Source organism: Papilio polytes, unplaced genomic scaffold, assembly GCF_000836215.1.
Source record: "Papilio polytes unplaced genomic scaffold, Ppol_1.0 DF821289.1, whole genome shotgun sequence".
NCBI lineage: Eukaryota > Metazoa > Arthropoda > Insecta > Lepidoptera > Papilionidae > Papilio > Papilio polytes.
In genome coordinates, this window is record NW_013527915.1 from 2789163 (window position 1) to 2798775 (window position 9613).

At 34.9% G+C, this 9613-nt stretch overlaps 1 protein-coding gene across 1 annotated transcript in view; it reads right to left on the reverse strand.

Moving 5' to 3' along the window:
• The window catches only part of LOC106109100, a 77391-nt gene that overhangs the window by 43349 nt on the left and 24429 nt on the right, over positions 1-9613 (reverse strand). The gene's annotated exons all lie outside the window — the stretch shown is intronic.

Sequence of the window (9613 nt, forward strand, 5' to 3'; positions counted from 1 at the left end):
CCATTAGTTTTTTGTAGCAGATTATTTGTTTTCCATCGTTATGTCGGATTCGAGACATCGTTCACTGTTGGATACGAATGCGATTTGGATATTGTTTAATGGCGCTCATTTCCGCCGGCTCGTTATGAATGTGGGCTTCGTCTTGTTCTCAGTTTCGATGATAAAGTGAGTAATAAACAATTAAGAATAGTTTATTTAGGTTAATAATAAAGAGAAAATGTAAAGCTTTAACAGACGAAATAATGCCCACCTTATTTCATACACATACAAGAGTTCGTAGTTATTTCTTTAGACAACTAAAAGTAAACAAACAAAAACATAGATTTAGCGTTATTGTAAGCAAAGCAAAAAAGCTCTAATTTCAGATGATTCACATTTGTATTTTAACAATGATTGTGTGTCAAATTGTAGATAATGATGCCGTGATGATGTGCGTGGTGACGGCGCGGTGACACAGAGGGCGTCTGCTTCCGGCGCTGACGCAATATCCGCACACTTCCGTCCGCCATCGGGGATACCAGAGATCCACTTACGCCCTTCCGTTACGTTAGCGTTTAGTTGGCGATTACGCGGAAATAGTATATGAAACAATCGATTCTAATTATTGATTCATAAAATACTAATTATAGACAATTTTGTACAGAAAACATAGCAAAGCACTGTCTTGTGTATTCAAGCTTTAATAAAAATTAAATTAAAATTAAAAGAAACATCTCTGTTGCAAAATAATGACGTGGAAAATATAACAAGATAAAACTGGTTCCGTTATTTGTAGATCGGCTTGTAAAGATAAAGCGACGTTGAAAATGCAGAGGATACATCTGTTATTCGGCGAACTTCCCCGAAGCGTGTATTAAAGTTTACTTTAACATTCTTCATCTAATCATGACTTATGGCGTAATTATTTTCATTTCTTATTCGAAATCACTATTCTTTTTTGTATTGCATTTTTCTTTTACGTCTACGATATGTTGTTTTATGGATTTTATCGTAATTGACGTAGGAACCTGTTATTTCACATACCGAAATTATTTTAAAAACTCATGATACGAAGAATAGAATAAAATATTATCATAACCATCTTATTACTAATATAAATGAGACAGTATGTTATTTGCATTGCTGTTTAAAAGATTCTCCCAGACATTGATGAAATTTGACATAGTCTGAAGAACATATATGTAGTTTGCATAACCATTTTTCTTTAATTCCGCGCAGACGGAGTCACTGGCGACAACTAGTCTATATTGACTAAAAAGCTTTTACATTGCTTTTATACATTACCATTAAGGAAACATGTTTTTGTATAGTTCCGTCAATGGAAACGGTTTACGAAAAACGTTACCGGTTCGTCGAACAATGTGTCACGCGAAGTCAACTGAGCGTTCATTTGGCGGAAGCGAGTAGTTAAACCGAAGCGCGGTCATCTGGCTGCCGACCCCTCCAACGCTACGCTTATCGCCTACGCTACGCTTCTAATGTTCTAACCGAGCTTTTTTATACGCTCTGATGTCTTTTTAAGTGACGGCCCCCTTCTAATTCACACGCTAGTATCACACCTTACATGAGGATACTCTGTCAACTATCACACTAAGCTTTCTAAGATAGCAATCCTTTAATACATCAGAACCGAATAATGTATGAAAACATTCACCTAATTATTTTTTTTAATCCATTTAAGATTTGTTTTCTTGCATTGAATACACTCGGAAATTACTCAATCGATTTTAAAAATTACTTCGCCATTAGAAATCTACTTTATCACTAAGTAACACAGGCAGTATTTGTCATAAAATGGAAGGGTATAGATATGGGAGAAAATATTTGAAACGTGTATTCTAAAAATTACAGTTTTTTGTTAATTTACTACTAATGTATTAATTTGTATTGGAATCAAAGTAACGATAACTATTACCGATTTTAAAAGTTTCCTTTTACTTTTGGAAAGCAATGTACAGAATATATTGAACATATACCTCCTCCTTTTGGAATTAAATCAGCAACACCATAATAAACTTCATCATTCACTTTCCTATTTCCTATCGATAGTAAAAGTGCATTGTTACGCGTTTTCCGGTCGAGTGCTATCCATTTAAGGCAGCATCATTATTTTAATGATTTCGTTATACGTCAAGAGTGATCTCACTATCGATTCTACATTGTTTTTTGTAAGCCATCTGTCGCGGAAGGGGGACAAGCAGAGGGTAATTTTATCCACAATGTCGGGCCACGGTTATCTGTCTCCCAGTCACATAAGGCGAGGAAGCGAGAGCTTAAAGGGCTCGTCTCGATGACAGACCTCCATTAACGAAGTGACGATTTGACGATTTCCAAACGTCATTAGGAGAGGATGACGAATGGGGTTATTCTGTTACAAAATTTCACAAGATGTGCATTTATTTATTTATTCACACTTTGTACACAAGGAAAACAATTTACAATAAATACATATTGAAAGTTACTAAACGTGAAATAGTTTTGCTTAGTACTGTAATTGGTTATCAGGAAACATTTAATGGTTAATTCTTTATATTGAGAAGTGCAATTTATAACTCGATGGCATTACAGGAATAGTAAATAAATGTATTTTTAATAATCTGGAAGTTCAATGATATTTATAAAATGAAAGGTTAATTTTTATAGCACATAAAAATAAACCACAAATGAATCGTTAAAACCATTAAGTTTATTATCGTATAAATCTAAAAAAGGTAAAGCTATAACACCATTTGCGAAGAAAAAGGACATCCTCAATCAATAACATACTAATCATCGGTCGAAGTTAAACGTTTTTTTCGAATAGCTGACGATTCATTTGCGGGCCATTAAGGACCGGTTAATTTTACGATCGTCGAGCACTTAACATTCCTGAGGGTGCAGCGACAGCATAATCACACCGGATATTGGAAATTAAAACGTCGCTTTGACGACATTGTCCATTTAACACCTACTGAGATAAAACGACTCGACGCGTAGACCTGCGTCCGCGCACTTGGTCACACAGTACTGTGTAATACTTTTCTAAAATAAATCCTAAAGTTAAAACAATTCATTTTACTAATACTTTACTGCGATTTATATCCAAGTTTGCCGCCATTTCGAATTATAGAATATACCACGTAATCAGTCAAATAAAAAAAAACTCGAAAGAGTGTCTACGACATTCTATGGAACAATATCAATTTAATGAGAAATATTCTTCAAAATCGTTCAAACCATAAAAGGGATAAGAGCTCATAATGTATCAGACATAACCGCGAATATTACCCCCCCCCTTATGATGTCAGCAACAGAAATATTTTTTTTTAATACATCGTTAAAGGCAGGAAAACTTTATATAGACCAGGATAAGTGTTGGATAATAGAATGAAGACAGAAAGGAAGTCAGCTTCCACAGAAGTGATGACGAAACTTCTGAGAAGACAAACGAAGCGGGTCCTTGAATATTTTTCCGCGGATTACTTATTAAAATCAAGTATGACTCAGATGATATATGTTATGCTGCGTACAGAGAAATAAATCAATGGATGTGGTTTTGTATTTGTGTATAATTATTGCATCTATATTTTTAAAGTACGATTAAATGCGGGCACACACCCTTGATTAACCAATCGCTCAACTTTTGTTCGATTGTCGATTGTCGATTGTTTCGCAGCCAATTCAAATACAGTTGCATAACTAAAAACAGAGTAGTGTAGTACTTCTGCATAAGCTCATAGGAATCAAAACGACTAAACATTTGTGAAATAGTTTACTCAAAGGTGTGTGTCATCATACAAATATGTAGTTTGAATCATAAATAATCTCTTCTCTTGTTTTGTAGATAACCGATTATTCAAAAGTAACTTGTGTTTGATTTACGTTACATTCAGTTATAGCCTTCCATAAAATGTGTTATAGAAAATTTCGTATCACATTATCCTCCGTAGGTTCAAGCTTTTTTCAAAAACTATAAACTGCGCAGACTATTAAGTTGATACTATCCACATATTTAGACATAACAAGGCCCCATTCTAGTGATTCATCAGCGCCTTTAAGTTATCTTTGAAGCCTTCGTTTTCAACCTCTGGCTATTCCACAGTTCATCATAAGGGCTAATTATAGACGTAACGACCTAGACGTCGGCATCGACGACCACTTTCCTAGTAAAGGCATAGACACCCGTTATGACCATCTAGGGCTACGCTCTGTTGTCCCAATAACTCGTAAAGTTATCGTCTATAGAAACTTACTTTTGCATCTTATATAAACATATGTGTTATTTATTAATATACGGTTTAAAATTAAAATAATGTTATTATAAAGTCTATAATCTCTGAATAAATTATGTTCCAGTTTGTCGTAAAAGATTTTATCGTTTGATATAATCACTTTACATGGGCTCTAATGAAGTGCATAATATTGTTACAGTTTATACTATCTTATTAACAACTTGCATTTATAACATCGATAAAAATGAAAGTTTTACTAGCCTCTGTCATACTGTTAGAAAAATAAACCAGCGTCGATTTTTTTTAATAACATTAGGTGGCAAACGAGCAAACGACTACCTGAAACCGCCAAAATGGCGAAGCGACCACTGCCCATAGACATCCGCAATTGCAGATGCGTTGCCTACCCTTATACGACGGAGGAGGAGACGCACATAAAGATATTTCCCCTTCCTATGCATCTCCTCCACCGTCAAATCCACTTCCTCTTCCCAACCTCTCCTTATAAGAAAAGGGTGGTAAAGAGAAAGGGACTTAAATTAGGTCGATAAGACAATGCATTTAATAGAGGGCGTAAGATTGGTCTCGAGCTTCTAATATGTCTCAGTTAAATAAAATGAGGTCGCTGTATTGAGTACACATTCAACAAATTCAATTGGTCTGCCTTCTATTTTATATATTCTTTTTTTAATAATACTATACGAGTTATGCTAAATGAAAGTATGCACACAAAACATTTTTTTTGTCTTTCGTGTATTGTGTTAGAGCGTTGTAATATTTGCCAAGTATCTAGTTTTAACTTTTCCTTGAATGTAATATTTTTTTTGTTCATTAAACTGCTTGAGGTCGATAAATTTAGAAAAATTAGTTGAGCGAATTTTATTCTATTGTAATTAAACAGTCAGTAAAGGCATTTCGTTAGTGTGTGTGTGCATAGAAATTTACATAGTATCGATCGCCACGTGTAGTCCATTGATTGATTTGATAGAGTGATGGAGGGGAGGGAGAGGTTTCATTGATCGGCGCTGGCGGCCGACCTTGCGCTGCGGCGGAACTCTCGGCCGCGCTGTGACGTCACCGGCCAGTATTTGAATATCGTCACGCGGTGTCGATGAACCGAGAAGAATGCATTGTTACGAAAACCGTCCTAGTGTTACAGGTAATCCGGTGAGCTGTCAGCCCGACCGGACACTTTTAACAAATCATGTCGTACTAAGTTTAGTAAAATACTGTATCAGAGATAATCGCAAATACATAAAAACTGTTATAGAAGAGGCATTTTTTATCTTTCATATGTAGATACTAGCTTTCGCTAGAATTAACAACACAAAACACAGTAAATACGAATTGGTACAACCTTATTACCTTAATTGACTTGTGAATAGGAGATACAACGTAATCGTCTCAACCCACTTTCAACACAAACTTATTTGGACCACAACAAATTATACAAACCATAACAGCCGCTCATGCCGAATTAAGAAAACTTCAAAGTTCACTTACGACAAACACATGTATTACGTAAGTTAAAAGCAATATACAGGAAATTTATTCATATCAGCTACCAATAACAATTTCACGACGCTATTTGAGTGAGTCTGACAACAAATTTTCAATAAAAACTACCCACCCGGTCGTCAAGTACGGGTAAGACTATAACAACGACAGTTAGGCAATAAAGTAAACACGTCTACCGGTACGGAATTAGGCAACTGCTAATATTTGCCGACACCTACATCCGCCAACCTGTCGTACGACAAACGGGGCTCCGAAAAGAGCGGACTTGCTCCACAAGCTCCCACGAATTTATGACAACGCATTACTACAATGTCGACGGCCCTGTTGTTCACATTAATATTTTGTTACTATCAGCATGCGATTCTTGCTTTAGAAAATTCTCCAGTGTTGTTAACGAAGCTCTGAAAATATTTTTTCGGGCATATTTATATCAAACATTAAAACTTATAACCATAATGAGAGTAAAGACAAAATAAACATTATGACATATTTGAAATCAATATTATGATATAAAATAATATAATTACAAGCTGCAATAGTAAAAAACCCGATTATCACTGGCGCGTTTTTATCCGCTCTGGCAAATAGTGTAACCGTACCTTTAATCCTCTTACACGAGAGCAAAGCACCCATTCACATATCAAATATCAAAGTACCTTCATACGTGTGTGTATGTTGTAAACAGATCTACGAAGCGTAATATCGAATTTTAGTAACGAATGCAGGCCTACATAGTTATGCAAATGTGTGCAATTATCAGGACATAGCAGTTCCGCTAGGCACAGTTGTGCAACTGCGTTTGTGCAAATATTTGCACTGAGAGTTGCACTATGCGTGGAGCCACTTCATGTGAAAAGGTCAAGGGTATAGAAAATATGCGTATATAAAGCTAATGAATTATGTGTCAATGTACGTATTTACAATCGTAAGTTTAAGAAAATTATGTTTATAGCAAAGAAATAAACCAACTACGGGAATTTATAAAACATTAGTCGTATAACTCAAAATATCTTTATTCTATTATTAAACTTAATAGTAATTTGGTAGCACGTTATAAAAGTTCATAAACAAGCAGATGCGAAAAAGATAATTTAGACACGTCAAAATGTCAGTCGATAAAATCAAATTTCGCACCTCAGATGAAGCGAAGCTGCGAGTCACGTCTACAACAGCCCACCGTTACACCGCCGCCATTACTAATCCTTCACTAGCAAAGCTTGTACCTTCCAACGTCAAACAACATTTGAACTTATTCCAAGGTCGCATAGATTATAATCGCTTGTAGAGATAATAAAGCAATTGAGTTGTCGGAACAACAAATCCGCGGATTTTATGGGAACATTATCTGCGACATCACGTTTGGCGACGACCGGTTATTGAATAGGCTACACACTAGTGAACGCGTTAACTAAAGAAGATGAAACCTTCTCTCAATAAGAATAAGATCTTTTTAAAGTTTGAAACTTTCGTAAAACTGATGTGACCACTAAACTTTTATACAACTTCAAATAAATTCATTGCAATGAAAAATATATTTAGATACGGAAGTTACATACGTCAGAAATAAACTAGCGTGCTATAAAAATTCATGGGCGCGATGCTTTCGTTGTGCCAATAACGAAACGCTCCAGGAATGGGGGATTCCAGCGACGGCGGCGTGCAAAAGCGTAAAAGCATGGGACTAGAGCCGGGTCGAACGACCTCTACCTCCGCGGAATGAATACAAAACGCCCTTAACGACCGTCTGCACGACCTCCGATATAAATTAGAGAATATAACGCAAACAAGATGGATGACCGCAAACCTAATAAAAATAGTAGATTTTAAAATACGTCATTATTCAAAATATATTCCTATGCTGATCTAAAAACTAGTTACAACTGGCGTTTTTAAAGTCAAAAATGTTAACACCGATATTAAAAACAGTTAAGATGGTTGAAGGATAATATTGATCAACAGATTATAACTAAAAAGTTTAACAAATCTTACAAAGTTTCAATTAGCTACTAAATTGTCGGTTGGATAGGAGGACGTTGGGTCGAATTCTCTCACGCACTTCCTGTCAGGTGAAAACAATCGATAAACGGCAAAGTCGATGTAATATGCGTATATGTATGTAGATGTTTTATTGCCGTTGACCGTAATGTCTTTACAAATGTCAAGGGTCACCTTAAAGGATTTCCGCCTTATTCAAATAAGAATAGAACGATACAAAAAATGTTTTTCAAACTAAAACGAAGAGGCAAACCTGTATCATGTGAGAAATAACTCGCCTCTCCAAAGTAACACTGACAAAAAAATCTCAAACAATCAAGCTTAGGTTTTAATTAACGTTGTGAGAATGTTACAACAAAAGCCTTGTGTGTTTGCACTCTGCTGTAATCACCGGGAATTGCGATACATTTAAAAAGAACAATGCTAGCTTGTTTATTGGGAAATGTTTCTGAGGTTATTTTTTATAAGATAACGGTGCAAACGAGTAGCAGTCGATTAACATCTGCTAAGCAACATAGTGTCCTCTTAGTGAACGTATATAAGTGCTCATTAAATACCTCAGTGTGTTGTTACATGCCTGACTGTTGCCACTGTTACTTGTCTTGCACAAAGTGAGCGTAGTCTCAAGCTCTCAAGTAACGGCTTTGGTCGTAACTGGAGCGTTGCATTCTCATAAGCGCCATCTACCGCGGTTCTATCTCGCAATTTACTTCCGTTGTCGTACACGTATGGAACAATGCTCTTTTAACGGCTTTTGGATTATATCGCACAACGCATAACTGTTAATAACGTTTTGGAATAAATGATAATTTGTAAATAATTTTATAAGTTACTTATTGATATCTTTTAAAACCAATGCCATTAAAATTGTAATAAAGGTAATTATTAAAAGGCTATGTTCACACGAGATCCGATCAGTTTATGTGGCAACACTAACAAACATCAATCTAAACTTTTGCATTTAGAATATTAGTAAGATGCCAAAAAATACTTTTACGTCTTTAACTCTGCACAGCCTTTGCCCTTAGCAACCGCCAGTCGTCTAATATTACGTTTCTTTACGTTTTACTATCGCGACATTTAATTAAAATCACAATTGTGCTCACAATATAACTTATTTTAGTTAGAAACTCCGTAATGGCTAATACGAATAAAATCCGCGAATTATTTCTTTTGTACAAAGTTCCTCGCATTAGATTCAATTGCATATTATTCGTTGTTTTAAAATTGTTTTAAGTAACAAATCTATGAATCAAATATATATTTTGCAAATATGCAGTTTGCAAAGTTTGCATATTTCTTAAACGGAAGTAACGGAAGTAAGCCTAAATAAACATTCGTGTTACAAAATTGCAAAGTTCAAAGTCCAATTACACTGACGCAAGTAACGTTACAGTTACGTCACGTAAATGAATTTCACACTTGTTTATGTTACAAAAAAAATACACTTCATACACCGCAGATAGTCCGTTGAATTTTAAAGTGAAAAGTAGATATCAACGAGTAGACAAATATATTTAACTAAATTGGATAAATATAGCCATTAAATTTAAAGGAAACACTTTAAGGAAATCTTTTTTTATTAAAGTAAACAAATTTTTAATACAGGAAACATGCATGAGATATATAATTATCATCGAAACCTTGCTTTAAAAACAAACACGTTTATTTCTTTTATTATACTTATAATTTTTTGAATGCCAATCATAAATTAAATAAACTAGTAAAACGCTACCATTCTAATAATTACATACATGTTAAGTATATTTATTCTTTACTTATAACCACAGTTGCAAAAGTAATTAATTAATCAAATTCCAAATAAGGAAAGCTGAATAAGGGCCACCATATACCAACAACTATAAAGGTAATCGTCACTAAAAATGCTG